At 45.6% G+C, this 13726-nt stretch overlaps 1 protein-coding gene across 1 annotated transcript in view; it reads right to left on the reverse strand.

Moving 5' to 3' along the window:
• GALNT10 (polypeptide N-acetylgalactosaminyltransferase 10) overlaps positions 1–13726 on the reverse strand; it is a 311914-nt gene that overhangs the window by 254179 nt on the left and 44009 nt on the right. The window lies entirely within an intron of this gene.

A 13726-nucleotide genomic window follows, 5' to 3' on the forward strand; every position in this document is an offset into this window, starting at 1 on the left:
TTTGACTGTGAGCAACTTGAGGGCACAGACGGTATCTTGAATCTCCAGTGCCTAACACTGTTGGGCCCTCAGTAAATATTTGCTGAATGAATACAGCTTGATGAACACAACTCTCACGGATGACTACTCTGCTCTGAAACAATCAATGGCTCTGCTTGGCCTGCATCAGTGGTTCTTAGCCTTCCGTGAGCGTCAGAATCATCAGCAGGGCTTGTTAAGCACAGAGTGCTGGGTCCCCCTCCGGAGCCTCTGATTCAGTAGGTCAGACTGGGGCCCAAGAATTGGCATGTCTAACGACAGGTGAAGCTGCTGCTGATAGTCAAGAGGGTGCTTTGCTAATCACTGGCCTATAGGATTGGAGCTGATATCATCCCCAAGTGAGGTGCATCACACTCCTTTTAAAATCCAAAGATAAGAAGATTGAATAAGCAAATTTCAGGAGAGGCGTGAAGCAGATATGATCTCATGATCTAGTGACCTCCTTCCCTGCCTGAAGTATAAGATTCTCTTTTTCCCTCTCCCTCTCCCTCTCTCTCGTTTGCAGGCTGGAGTGATAGCTCAAGATTTCACTTCCTTGTCCCGTGCTTCATCTGCCGTGGGAGGGCCTGCCTTCCAGCCCCCTCTGCCGGGCCCGGTGCCAGGCTGAGAGAGGGGACTGCAGCCCCCAGGATGCCGACTGGCATACTAACGCAGGGTACCTCTCCCATCTCAGCCCCCATGACCGGCTCTTGCTGCAAACGGATTCAGGGGGCAGAGACAGCCGGATAGGGGTCGTGACCCAAGCAGGCTGCCCACAATGACTCTACCCAGCCCCAGGGGGGCCAGGGTGCTACTGCTTGCAGGGCACGTGGACAGAGCTGGGATGTGCAGCCTGTGGTCCTCACACGTGTGTGTGAGGCTTTCGGAGGGTGGGGCAGAGTCAAGTGTGGAAGAGAAAGGGGGCCGTGTCAGGAGCCAGGGCTGGGGGCCAGCTCTCCGCACATTGCCAAGTGCCAGGGAGGAGCTCCCAAATTTCAAAGGTTAAATTTGAATTTGCCCTTCCAGGTCACAATGAAAGAATATTTGTCAAGACAGGAAGTTAGAACATGTTTGTTTGTTTGTTTGTTTTGTGTTTTTTTTTACAGTTTGTTACCTTAATTTCTATCGTCTAACTATTCAGGCATGTGCTATGTGGGCCTCCATTTATACCCTTGCTCAGGCCCTGCAAATGTTTGGGGTGGGCCTGACTGCGGGAGTGACAGGGTAAGGTGAGCAGCCTGTGGAAGCAGAACTGTTCCCTGAGGGTCTGTGCTGTTCCCCAGGGCCAGAATCATCACCTGGAAGCCCAAGGTACCCCTGCCTTCCTTGGGACTGGCCCGTACCCCTCAAAAGCACCTGGAGAGATTTCACCCTGGAGGTGTGGGTGAAAACACGTTCCACACTTAAATGACAACAACTTTGTCTGCTCACTGAGATCAAGGAAGGGGCCTGGACCTGGGAGGTTTAGATCTGGCATTTCCATCAAGTTGGCAGATGCTGGGCAGGGGTGCAGAGTCAGACAAACCTCAACGCTGCCACTTCCCAGATATATTTCCTTTGGCAAGTCACCGCTCTAAACGTGTTTTCTTGCTTGTTAAATGGAGGTAGCTGTAGTGCCTACACACGGAGGGATTACGTCAAAGCCTTTAGTGCGGGTGGGTACTTAGTATTAGCTGTTATTTGGGATTTCCTGGTTTAGCCCATCCCTATTTGATGTGGCTTCCTCCCCAGTCAACCCCACCATTGGCAGAGTTTGACAAGTTGAAAAAGTTTGTCCTCTGGGTTCCTGGCTTTCCCTTTAGACATTCTTTGTGTGTGGGTACCGCCCTGAATTTATTTCAGGGGCCCGCAATGCTCATCTTACAGATCAGGTATTCTTATCAATGCAGAGCCTTAGGTTCCTGCCTCAGAGATTCTGATTCACCAGATCAGGGCTGGGTCCAGGAACCTGCATTTTAATGAGCTCCCCATATGATTCTCAGAAAAGAGGCATCTCTTGGAGAAACACTGTGATTGGGAAAGTAGACTGAAAGGCCAAATCAAGAGCAGCCTCTGGGAGACAGGTTCCTGTTCAATTTGAAGCACTTTTCTAAGAGTCAAAGCTGCCCAAGAATGGAATCAGCTGCCCTAAGAAGTGAGCCCCCGTCAAGAAAGGTGTGCAAGAAAATGCCAGATAAATACCTGACAGAGTTAGACAAGGACTAAAACCTTAGCACAGGAATTGGAGTTTATGGCCGTGAAAACCTCTGAGATTCCATCTTCTTTTTCATGTCAGGAAGTGCTCTGTTAGTCCTTCATACCGTGTCACCATGCTCCCTTTCCCAGGGCAATCTGGGTTCGAGTCTCATGCTCGAGAATGGAAGGAATGCGTTTGTGTCCTGGACAGGAAGCTGGCGAGGAAGTTCATTCCAGGCTGCCCCACTCAACTGTGCCGACAGAGGGACCCCTCATCTCGACTTCTGGGCAGGAAAGCCCTGTCTCCGGCCTCTTGTACCCCCTGACCCCCGCCTCTCCCCCTTCTCCATCCCCACACGTGGTTTAGAAAAGGAGCTGGACGCCAGGGAGGCTGTGGAGGCAGTCTGAGACTGTGCTCAGGGGACGACGTGGAGACGCCGAGCTGCAATGACTGTGCCTAACGCCGCGTGTAATCACCGCCATGTGTCTCTGTCAAGAGATCATGTGCGCTTCAGTGCGGCCCCTGGAAACTCCCCCGTCAGGACCCTCTGAGCCGAAGACAAATGGACAAGTTAGGAGAGTGATGAATTCTGCTGTCCTTCTGTTGTCAGACGCCCCTCGCAGCAAAGCAGCTCAGCCGGGGACAAGGGCAGAGGGCGCCCCAGCAGTCAAGTTCTGGGGGACTGGGGTGTGTGGTCACCCCCCAAGTACATTCTCTCAAAGAGGGGCCTGGCCAGTCATTTGTTTGAGCAGATGGGTTGACGTGCCATTTCTTAAGGAGCTTGAGAGAGTAGTCGGGGGAGTGGGAGAGCAGGAGGTTCTTTTATCTGCTCATCTGGCCACCAATGGGCAATGAGAGGCCCACACCCCACCTGTGTCTGGCCCTAGGCTAGCTCCCCAGATGTCTAAACCTGGCTAGCTCTCTTCTCACCAGGGTTCTAGAAGCCAGCAGAAAGTATTCCCCCAAGCTGAGCTCCGCAGGTGTCCTTGGAGACATAATACCTCTGAGCCAAAGGTGAGCATTTCCTCCTGGGACAGGGCCGCTCTCCCCATTCAAGGGCACTGGATCTGTCTCTTCAGGCCCCTGACACCTTTGAAAAACTGTTGTAGGAGTGATGGCCACATATTGCGCACCTACTATGTGCCACAGTGCAACGAAGAGTGCCACAGGCATAACCTCAACTGTTCCTAAACATAAAACTATTAGCTCCTTGTCGCAGATGACAAAAATAAGGCACAGGATGGTTACGTGACTTGCCCAGGTCTGTGTGACTTTAAAATCCACCATCATTTGGGTTGGCAGGGAGAATGACAGTGAATAAGCATGTGGACTCCGAATCGGACCCGCTGTGGACGAATCAAGGCTCTGGCTCCTACTAGTTATCAGGAGGGTTACTTTAACCTCTCTAAACCTTAATTTTTCTCTCTGTAAAATGGGAACAGTAATAATAATACCTGCTTATTTGTATTTGTGGTGGGCAGAATAATGGTCCCCCAAAGGTGTCCATATCCTAATCCCTAGAGGCTGTGAATACGTTACCTTACATGACAAAAGGGATTTTTGCAGGTGTGATAAAGTTAAGGACCCGGACGTGGGGGCACTATCCTGCATTATCTAGGTGGGCTCCATATGATTTCAAGGGTCCTTCCAGGAGGAAGGCAGGAATGTTAGAATCAGAGAGGGCGAGAGAGAGATTTGAAGATGCTGCGCTGCTGGCTTTGAAGACGGTGGGAGGGGCCATGCAGGCAGTCTTTAGAAGCTGGAAAAGGCAAGGAAACAGATTCCCTTCTAGAGCCTCCAGAAGGAACACAGCTCTGCTGACACCTCGATTCTAGCCCAGTGACAGCCATTTCAGATTTCTGATATCCAGGACTGTGTTGTGTGTTTTAAACCACTAAGTTTGTGGTAGCTCGTTACTGCAGCAATAGGAAATTAATAAAGTATTACTATGAGTTTAAAAAATTAGTAAAACGGGGCTTCCCTGGTGGCGCAGTGGTTAAGAATCCGCCTGCCAATGCAGGGGACATGGGTTCAAGTCCTGGTCCAGGAAGATCCCACATGCTGTGGAGGAACTAAGCCTGTGAGCCACAACTACTGAGCCTGTGCTCTACAGTGCGTGTGCCACAACTACTGAGCCCGTGTGCCACAACTACTGAAGCCTGTGCGCCTAGAGCCTGTGCTCTGCAACAAGGGAAGCCACTGCAATGAGAAGCCTGCGCACCACAAAGAAGAGTAGCCCCTGCTCGCCACAACTAGAGAAAGCCTGCCCGCAGCAACAAAGACCCAACGCAGCCAAAAATAAATAAATACATAAATTAAAAAAAGAAAGTTAAGGACTAGTAATAACCAATTAGAAAATGTAAAAGAAAAAATATTCTATTCATAATAGCAAATCTATATGAAATTGGGATTAAAAAAAATTAGTAAAACGACAGATACATGGGGTTGGTTTTATAAAAGTTCCCTGTAAATGCCGCCTCCTGGTTTTACTATAAGCTTCTTAGTATCTTACACATCATTGTATTCCAAACATAATTTGTTATAACGCTTGGCACATAATAGGTGCTTTTAGTATTTGGTGGACGAATGGTGATTGAATTCACTAAAAAGCGGTGTTGGGGGCAATTCCTGGAAATGCTGGTAAAGACCAGAGTTCTGCATATGGAGTATGAGAGATAACTATGACAGTGATTGAAGTGGTCCCAAATTTCACTCTGGTTAAGGTATTGATGGCTCTGATTCAGATCCTGATGGCTCTCTGCACAGAGTGACACATTAAATAATTAGCAGTCTTTACCAAGGATTTTACTAGGTATACCTTGATACAGAGAAGACAGCAGCTCCAGACTCATGTTCTACAGGAAGTCCTCACTCTAGCGCATTGTGATAGGTGTTCGTTGGAACTCTTGGTTACATGTGGTAGGAATCCAAGTCAAATGTACCCAAGAAATAAACAAACAAATTCAGTAACCAAAAATGTAAAAACCAAACACGACCTGAATTTATTGGCTAACATAACTGAAAAACTCTAGAAGTAGGTCTAACTACAAGTACTGTTGGATTCAGGCATTTGAATGATGTCATCAGGATTTGTTCTCACTACCTCTTAGCTTTGCTTTGCTTTGGTTGACTTCATTTTCAGGCAGGCTCTGCCCCTGTGTAGACCCCAGAAAATCGAGACTTGCATGTTACCAGCTTAGCAACCTCCAGAAAAAGAGCCTCTCTTTCTCAGCAGCTGTAGCAAAAGTCTTGGGATGGATTCGGATTGCTCCAACTTGAATCAGATGCCCATTCCTGAACCAATTATTGTAGCCAGGGAGCCAGAACATTCTGTGGTTAGACCTAGGTCACGTGCTGACCATGGAGATGAGACAATGTCACTAGAGCCACATGGACTGAGAGTAAGAGAGGAGTGGTCCCCAAAGGAGATGGAGGAACTGTTAGCAGAGAATGGGAGCTGATGTTGGGCAGGTACAAACTACAGAACTTTCTTTCCCAAGATCATGTAGAGGATAGGAGGTAGAAAGAGTATTAAAACCCAGCCTCTTGAATCTCAAAGAAATCTGGTTCTTAAGTCAAATAGGCTAGAGTGTGAGGGCTGGATCTGCAGATAAAACTCTCAAGCTTCACTGGATTTCCCGGAAAAATAATGAGGAGCATGGGGGTGGAGAGCTGCAGAAACAGACACTTCCTGTTCTGATGAGAAACTCAGACTCTCAGAATTGGAAGGCCACCAAGTCTAACCTTTCCCTTCTCTTTACAACATCCTCTTCAGGTGGCTGGACAGCCACTGCCTGGGTGCCACCAGGGACAGGAAACACACTCCTTTTTTGAGGCAGTCATTTTTTGATACTTCTGACCATTAAAAATAAATATCCCTATTTTGAATCCAAGCTGTCTTCCTGTAGCTTCTGTCTTCTTGTCCTGGGAGTCACAGAGAACAAGTCAAACTCCTTTGGTATGGCCCAGAATAAAAAAGCATAGAGACTGAAGGTCAGAAGAACATGGTTCTGATGCAGGTCCTCTAGTAGGAAAGCAAGGAAAATGTGATCAAATGCAAGCACAAATGTGAAAATACTTTGCATGTCACAGATCATCATCATCATCTGTAGGCACTAAAGGTATTATCTGAATTTATTCCTTTTTTTTTTGGGTTCGCGGGCCTCTCACTGTTGTGGCCTCTCCCATTGCGGAGCACAGGCTCTGGACGCGCAGGCTCAGCCGCCATGGCTCACGGGCCCAGCCGCTCCGCGGCATGTGGGATCCTCCCGGACCGGGGCACGAACCAGTGTCCCCTGCATCGGCAGGCGGACTCTCAACCACTGCGCCACCAGGGAAGCCCTCAATTTATTCTTATAGTATTTGAGATAAATACTATTATTATTTCTATTACACAGATGAGAAAACTGATGCCACCAGAGCTTAAGTCACATGTCCCAGGTCACACAGCTAATTTAAGTGGCAGAGTTGGGATGTGGATTCCAGTTCTGGCTCTGCCACTTCAATTACTGTGGTTCCCACATGTTTCTCCTTATGCAACACATCACCTACAAGAAAGATGCGACAGCGGGCATTGCTTTAATTGATTCAGCCTAAAGACTCTTGAGTTGCTGGGTACATTTAGTTCTTCACTCTTTCATAAGGTTGCTGAGCAGTTCTTGGCTTCCCTGTCCTCTTTGTGGGATAGAGAAAGCCACTGAACGTGCGAGCGTCAGCCAAGAGCAGCCCCCCAGCCAAAGGCCCCCTTGTAGCCAAATGTCCTGTGGAAGATGTTTTCCCAAACAAATCCTTCCCTCATCCCTGGTCCAGAGATTAACCCACAGGCAGCACTCCAGATAGAGAGAAAAACGAAGGAGAAGGAAATGCATATTACAAGAGCATAAAAAGGACCAAGATCTGTTTACTCAGATTGGGAAACAGATTCCAGGAACAATGTGTCTGCTCCAGTGTAATTATCCTGAAAATAGTCGGCATTTTACTCAGCTCCAAAACTCATAAAGAGGCTTCAGAGAGATGGATGCTCTGGGGGCTGTGTTATCAAAAGAGACTTAAGAGGTAAGGTTTGTAGATCAAACTCAGCTCTTAACTGAATCAGCAAAAAAGTAAAAAATAAATAAAAAGGGAGTTTTATGAAACAGGAGGATATATTTTGGATATGCAGATTGAAAAGAAAGGGTAGAAACTGACCCAGATACCTGGCAGAATATCTCTGCACTGCTGGCTAGTATTAGTGAGAGTGGAAAGAAATGAAGTTATTGGAATTATAAACCCCTAGCTTGGAAGAAACATGGAGTTTCCATCTGTTCTATCTTTTTCACATTTGATTCAACTTATTTTTTCAATAAATAATGATTAAGGCACTGTGTTAAGCTCTGGAGATGCAATAGAGAAGATAACACAGTCCTTCCTTCAAGGAGCTTACCATCCCCACGTGCATCCCAGGGTTAGAGGCTCAAGCCCCTACCAGCCCAACTTAGCGGAAAGTGTCAATTCCCTACCACCACCCAACCCCATACCCCTCTTTATTTTTCTGGGAAGTCCCATGGGGCTTAGTAGTTTAGTAACAGAGTCAACCTTCACATTTCAGCCGATTTCACCTTAGAACTGATTAGTTTGGGATTTAGGAGGCTGGATTCCAGTCCTTTTTCTGCCTCCTACTCTCTATGTGATCTTGGGAAAGAAAATTCTATTCCTACATGGAAGGGAACGGAGCCTTGGGGAAGACTTTCCTCCACTTGATTCCCAATCCCCACGATATGTTTAAATCTTGATCCTTCCATCCACAAGCTGTGTGCCCGTGAGCAAGTTGTTTAACCCCACTGTTCTCGGTGTCATCATATGTAAAATAGGACTTTGTTTTTGTTAAGATAAATGCATGTGAAATGTTTACAATAGTGGCAGTTATATAATAAACATTCGACAGCCATGAACTATTATTAGAACACTGTGGACAATTTTTCAAAGTATGGATCACCATTTATTATAAATTATTTATATGTTTAAGTGGCTCTTAGATTTGTATCTGTCTCTCCCGTTAGACTGTAAACTCTATATGGGCTGTTTTACTTATTGTTATATTCTCAGTGTCCACCTCGGTGACTGGCATATAATAGGAGCTCAATAAATATTTGTTTAATGGGTTAATCAATGAATGCATTTCTTCCCCAGTCCATCTCAGATTGCAGAGGAAAGAAGAATCTGATGGACTGCCAGAGCATCTGCTCCCCGAGGTTTTGTCAAACAAGTTCCAACAGCTGTTTGTGCTAGAGGCCACCGTAAAAAGCATTCTTAAAAGTGAGAGGGAAAGAACAGCAGTAACGGAGAGATCTACGGCCCAGATGGGCTCCTGGATCTGTGGCTGCAGCTAGACTCAGGGGATAGAAAGGGGAAGGGTGGGAAGGTAGAGGCAGGGGCTGAGGAAGGGAAGCAGAGGCATAATTTTGAATCAGAGACAGAGAAAGATACTCAGAGAGGCAGAGACAGTCATCCAGAAAAGCCCTCCATTGTTGACAGACACAAAGACAGAGTAGGAGAAGGAAGGGAGGGAAGACAAGTGTTTGAACGGGCAGCTAATTCCCCAAATCCCTGAGGGGTTTCGAGAGATAGAGAGTAATGCAGCCTTCAGCCTTGGCTGGTTGATTTACCACCAGCGAGAGTTGGACCACACTGGAGCTGGGAACATGAGGCGGCTGTGTAGCCCCCAAACTTGCCCGGGACTTCCTGGGAGAACAGGATGGTGAGCAGGTTAAAGGATGGAGGAGCTACCTGCTCTAATGGGACATGAACAGTTCTCGGGGGCAGGGAAATCACGGTATGGAGGACTTAGAGTGCCTCTTTAATTACCCTCACGTCTAATTGGGAGCCACACAGGAGGTTCTGACTCAAAAGACTGATCCATCCTCCCTCCCACCCTCCCACCTTTCCTTCCTCCCTCCCTTCCTTCCTTCCTTCCTTCCTTCTTTCCTTTCTGATTTACTGAGCCTCCAGAAGGTACTAGGCCATCAGGAATGCAAAGATTAAATAAGACACGATTCTTAACTTTTTTTTTTTTTGCGGTACGCGGGCCTCTCACTGTTGTGGCCTCTCCCGTTGCGGAGCACAGACTCCGGACACGCAGGCTCAGTGGCCATGGCTCACGGGCCCAGCCGCTCCGCGGCATGTGGGATTTTCCCGGACCGGGCCACGAACCCGTGTCCCCTGCATCGGCAGGCGGACTCTCAACCACTGCGCCACCAGGGAAGCCCACGATTCTTAACTTTTAAAGAGCTCTCAGTGGTATAGCATAAAGAGAAGAAAAGCAGGGAGCCGAATAAAAGTTACAGTGAAAGACCATTTATATACTCAATTTTTAATTTTTTTATTTGTTCATGATACATGTTGTTTAACACATACTTACAGCCGAAAATGTAAAACAGATTTGGCAGAGGTAATCCAACTTCTGACTGAGGTTGCTGGGAGATGAGGTGGAGAGAAAATGAAATCATCTTTAGATGAGCAATATGTTGCTTATTTTATTTTTAAGAAATTTGACAAATATTTTTTGAATTGTCATTTTTAGATGGTGGATGCTTGGTTATTTGGTATATGCTGTTCTTTTATAATTCTCAGTTAGAAAAAAAGCTCAAGAAATTGAATACTTGATTGTAATTCTGTGATACAAGCCATTTTTCTATTTTTCTTATTCCACATTAATCCCAGAAGAGGGAAGCAGCAGGGATGATCAGAGGTAAAACGTAATCATTCTCTTTCATACCCCCAGTCCATCTATCCTCCAGTCCATATTTTCAGGAACAAATTCTCCAGGACTGAATCAAATAAGCTACTCCATGCAAAGTAAGATAAAATAATACTTGTTCCATGAAATATTTGCACCTTTTCTAGAGACTTCCAGAAGTTAGGAACTAGGACACCCTAGTTTGCAGGGAAGCGATACAATGAAAAGAGCACAGACTTTGGAGCCCAACAGAGCTGGAACAGGGGCCCCTAGGTAGCTGTCTGACCTTGGGAAAATTACTATGTCTCTCTGAACTTTAGTCCCCTCATGTGTAAAATGGGTACAATAATACTTCCCAAGGTTGTTGTGAGGTTTAAATGACCACGTGGAAGTTAAGTGTCTAGTAAACCCAGTATGTTTATCTAGAAACCATTAGATTCTTAGCACATGTTAGTCCCTTCTTTCTGACAGGTAGAATTTCCTCAGTGACATCTGAAATATGGCTCCAAGGGCCAACTTAGTAAATGGCCATAGTTGCCAGGACTTCCTCTGTCTTAAAAAAAATCTTCCCTCATGGAGAAAACAGAGTTATAAGTGGCAGAGATGGTGTAGACACTGGGCCTAAACAAGTCATGGGCTTAGGAGAAGGCAGGAGTTCGAGGATCATAGAACAACAGACCTGGAAGTGACATCGCTGGTCCTCAGGCACTAGCTCCAAAACCTCTCTGTGCATCACCTGGGAAGGTTGTAAATCACACAGATTCTTGAGCCTCAGATCAGGATGCTTGAGAATGGGACTCAGGAATCTATTTTTCTGAGAAAATTCCCCCTAAAATGCAAATTTTTAAAAAGGACATATCTTTTTAATCCATCCAATGGCAAAAAAATTTTTTGATAATGTCAGATGTTGGTAAGGGTATGGGGAAATATGTGCTCTAACCACTGCTTGTGGGTGCAGCCACTTTGGAGGGTAATTCAGATTGTACAAACCCTGATGCCCTGTGATCCAAGTCATGGGACTCTGCACAAAAAGGAGGGTCCAAGGATGCTTGTTGTAGGATTGTTTCAAATAGTGAAAAGTTGGGAACAAACTAAAGTTCATCAGAGAGGTATGTCTGAATAAACTGTGATAGATCTGTATCTTGCAAGTTAACAAGAATGAGATGAATTTCTAAATACTGATTGAGAAAGACCCCCAAGAAGTACTGTGTTCAAAAAAAACAAGGTGCAACATCATCATACAGTGTGACTTTTGTGTAAAAACAGAAACAAGGAAGTAGGTGATACTATATACATTCGATGGCTACCATTACGTTTATAAATATATAGAAAAAGATCTGAAAGATACATACTGATCTGATACCTAGAAGGACTGGGGGATGGTGGAAAAGGATATTTTAGCTTTATATATTATGTCTTAACTTTTTACCAGGAGAACGTAAGTCTAAATTCAGGCTGCTATAACAAAATAGAATAGAATGGGTAGTTTATAAACAACAAAATTTATTCTCACAGTTCTGGAGGTTCAGAGTGTGAGATCAGGGTGCCAGTATCTTTGAGGTCTGATGAGAACCTCTTCTGGGGTGCATCTGCCCATTTCTTGTTGTATCCCTACATGGCAGAAGGAGCTAGCTACCTGTCTGGCCTCTTCTCACAAAGGCACTAATCCCATTCATGAGGGCTCCACCCTCATAATGACCTAAATACCTCTCAAAGATCTCACCTCTAAATACCATCACATTGGGATTAGAATTCCAGCATATAAATTGTGTGTGGGGGACACAGACATTCAGTTCTTTGCAATATTGATTCATTACTTAAGTAGATAGCTTTGAAAGAGCTATACTGAGCCATAATTGTCATATGATAAATTGCTCATAGTGGGCTTCCCTGGTGGCACAGTGGTTGAGAGTCTGCCTGCCAATGCAGGGGACACGGGTTCGTGCCCCGGTCTGGGAAGATCCCACATGCCGCGGAGTGGCTGGGCCTGTGAGCCATGGCCGCTGAGCCTGTGCGTCCAGAGCCTGTGCTCCGCAACGGGAGAGGCCGCAACAGTGAGAGGCCCGCATACCGCAAAAAAAAAAAAAAAAAAATTGCTCATAGTTAATCTGATAAGTTAGGGCACATGTACACACGTGTGAAACCATCATTATAATCCAAATCATGAACGTGTTAGTCACACTGAAAAGTTTCCTCATGTGACAAAGTTCTGTCCAATGACACAAACAGACATACAGGAAGAAAAGACCTCTTCTTTGTTGAGTGTTGTTTCTACCAATGATGCCTGGAATAGTGTCAGCCAACGTGTGACCCAGAGAAAGCATAGTTCACTTTGGAACAAAACCAAAATGCATGAGGATGGCAGATGGGAAAAGTGGGAAGAACCTGGGTTCTTAACTAACTTGCCCTGGAACTACCTTACTTTGGAACTTCTGGTTATAAAGCAGAATAAAGTGTTCTTTATTGTTTAAGCCTATTTGAGTTGGGTGTTCTGTTACTTAGAGCCAAAAAAGCACCCAAAGAGATGTGCTTTGAGAATTAAGGGAGGGTTGGTGTCCTTACCTTAGAAAGGAGAAAATCAGAAATCCAGAGCAAAGGTCATGAGGCAGTCAGAGATGTCTAGCAGAGCAAAGAACTGCTCAAGTTAGGATGTGACATGGGACAGCCCGGAGAGATGGCTAGAACATTTAACCATTCCTCCTGGGTACCCATAACATCACTTGGGAAGATGTGCAGTGGACTTCCTGAAGGCAAGGTAGAAGGGAGCTTGGACTATGGTTATTGGGCATTGAAGAGAAGTGGGACCCCAGACAATTATGGAGCTGGAGGCATCTGGGTTACCCTCGAACACCCTGACTCCCAGTTTCCCCACCTGTTAAAAGCGTATAATAGTTTCCTCCATGACTACCTACAGGGTTATTGTGAGAATGAAGGACAATCTGAGACAAGACAGGAAGGGCTGCAAAAATCAAACACACAGCCCAAATGTTCATCTCTACCTTTTGCTTTCTACATGTCAGAGCAAATCTATTGAACCAAGTTGTCTGGATATCTCTGAGAAACTGCTATGTACAGTTTATGAGCCTTGGCTACAAGCAAGCCAGAAGTTTTTCAAAAAGACAGATCCTTCCTTAGACCCACTGGCAACATGTCAGTGAACTTTCTTTCTGTGTTTGGGCATGTGGAGAAGAATGTAATCAGAGAGTATCTGGACGTGTTTGCAGTGTGCCTGTGTGTGTGTGTGTGTGTGTGTGTGTGTGTGTGTGTGTGTTTGCATGTACAGGGATAGCAGAGTGCAGCCGAAGCACAGTCAGAATCAGGCAGACTTGAGTGCGAGTCCAAACTCTTATTTCCCAGCTCCCTGACCTTGAAGACATTCTTTAACCTTTCTGAGCCTCAAGTTCTTCACAAGTAAAATGGGGCTGCTGTGACTTGAAAGCTGAACTTTAAAGTGCTCTGCAGGAACATTAAAAGGATCATACGCCATGATCAAGTGGGGTTTATCCCAGGAATGCAAGGATTCTTCAATATATGCAAATCAATCAGTGTGATACGCCATATTAACAAATTGAAGGAGAAAAACCATATGATCATCTCAATAGATGCAGAAAAAGCTTTTGACAAAATTCAACACCCACTTATAATAAAAACTCTCCAGAAAGTAGGCATAGAGGGAACTTACCTCAACATAACAGAGGCCATATATGACAAACCCACAGCCAACGTCACTCTCAATGGTTAAAAACTGAAACCATCTCCACTAAGATCAGGAACAAGACAAGGTTGCCCACTCTCACCACTATTATTCAACATAGTTT

This window comes from Orcinus orca, chromosome 3 (genome assembly GCF_937001465.1).
Source record: "Orcinus orca chromosome 3, mOrcOrc1.1, whole genome shotgun sequence".
Lineage (NCBI taxonomy): Eukaryota > Metazoa > Chordata > Mammalia > Artiodactyla > Delphinidae > Orcinus > Orcinus orca.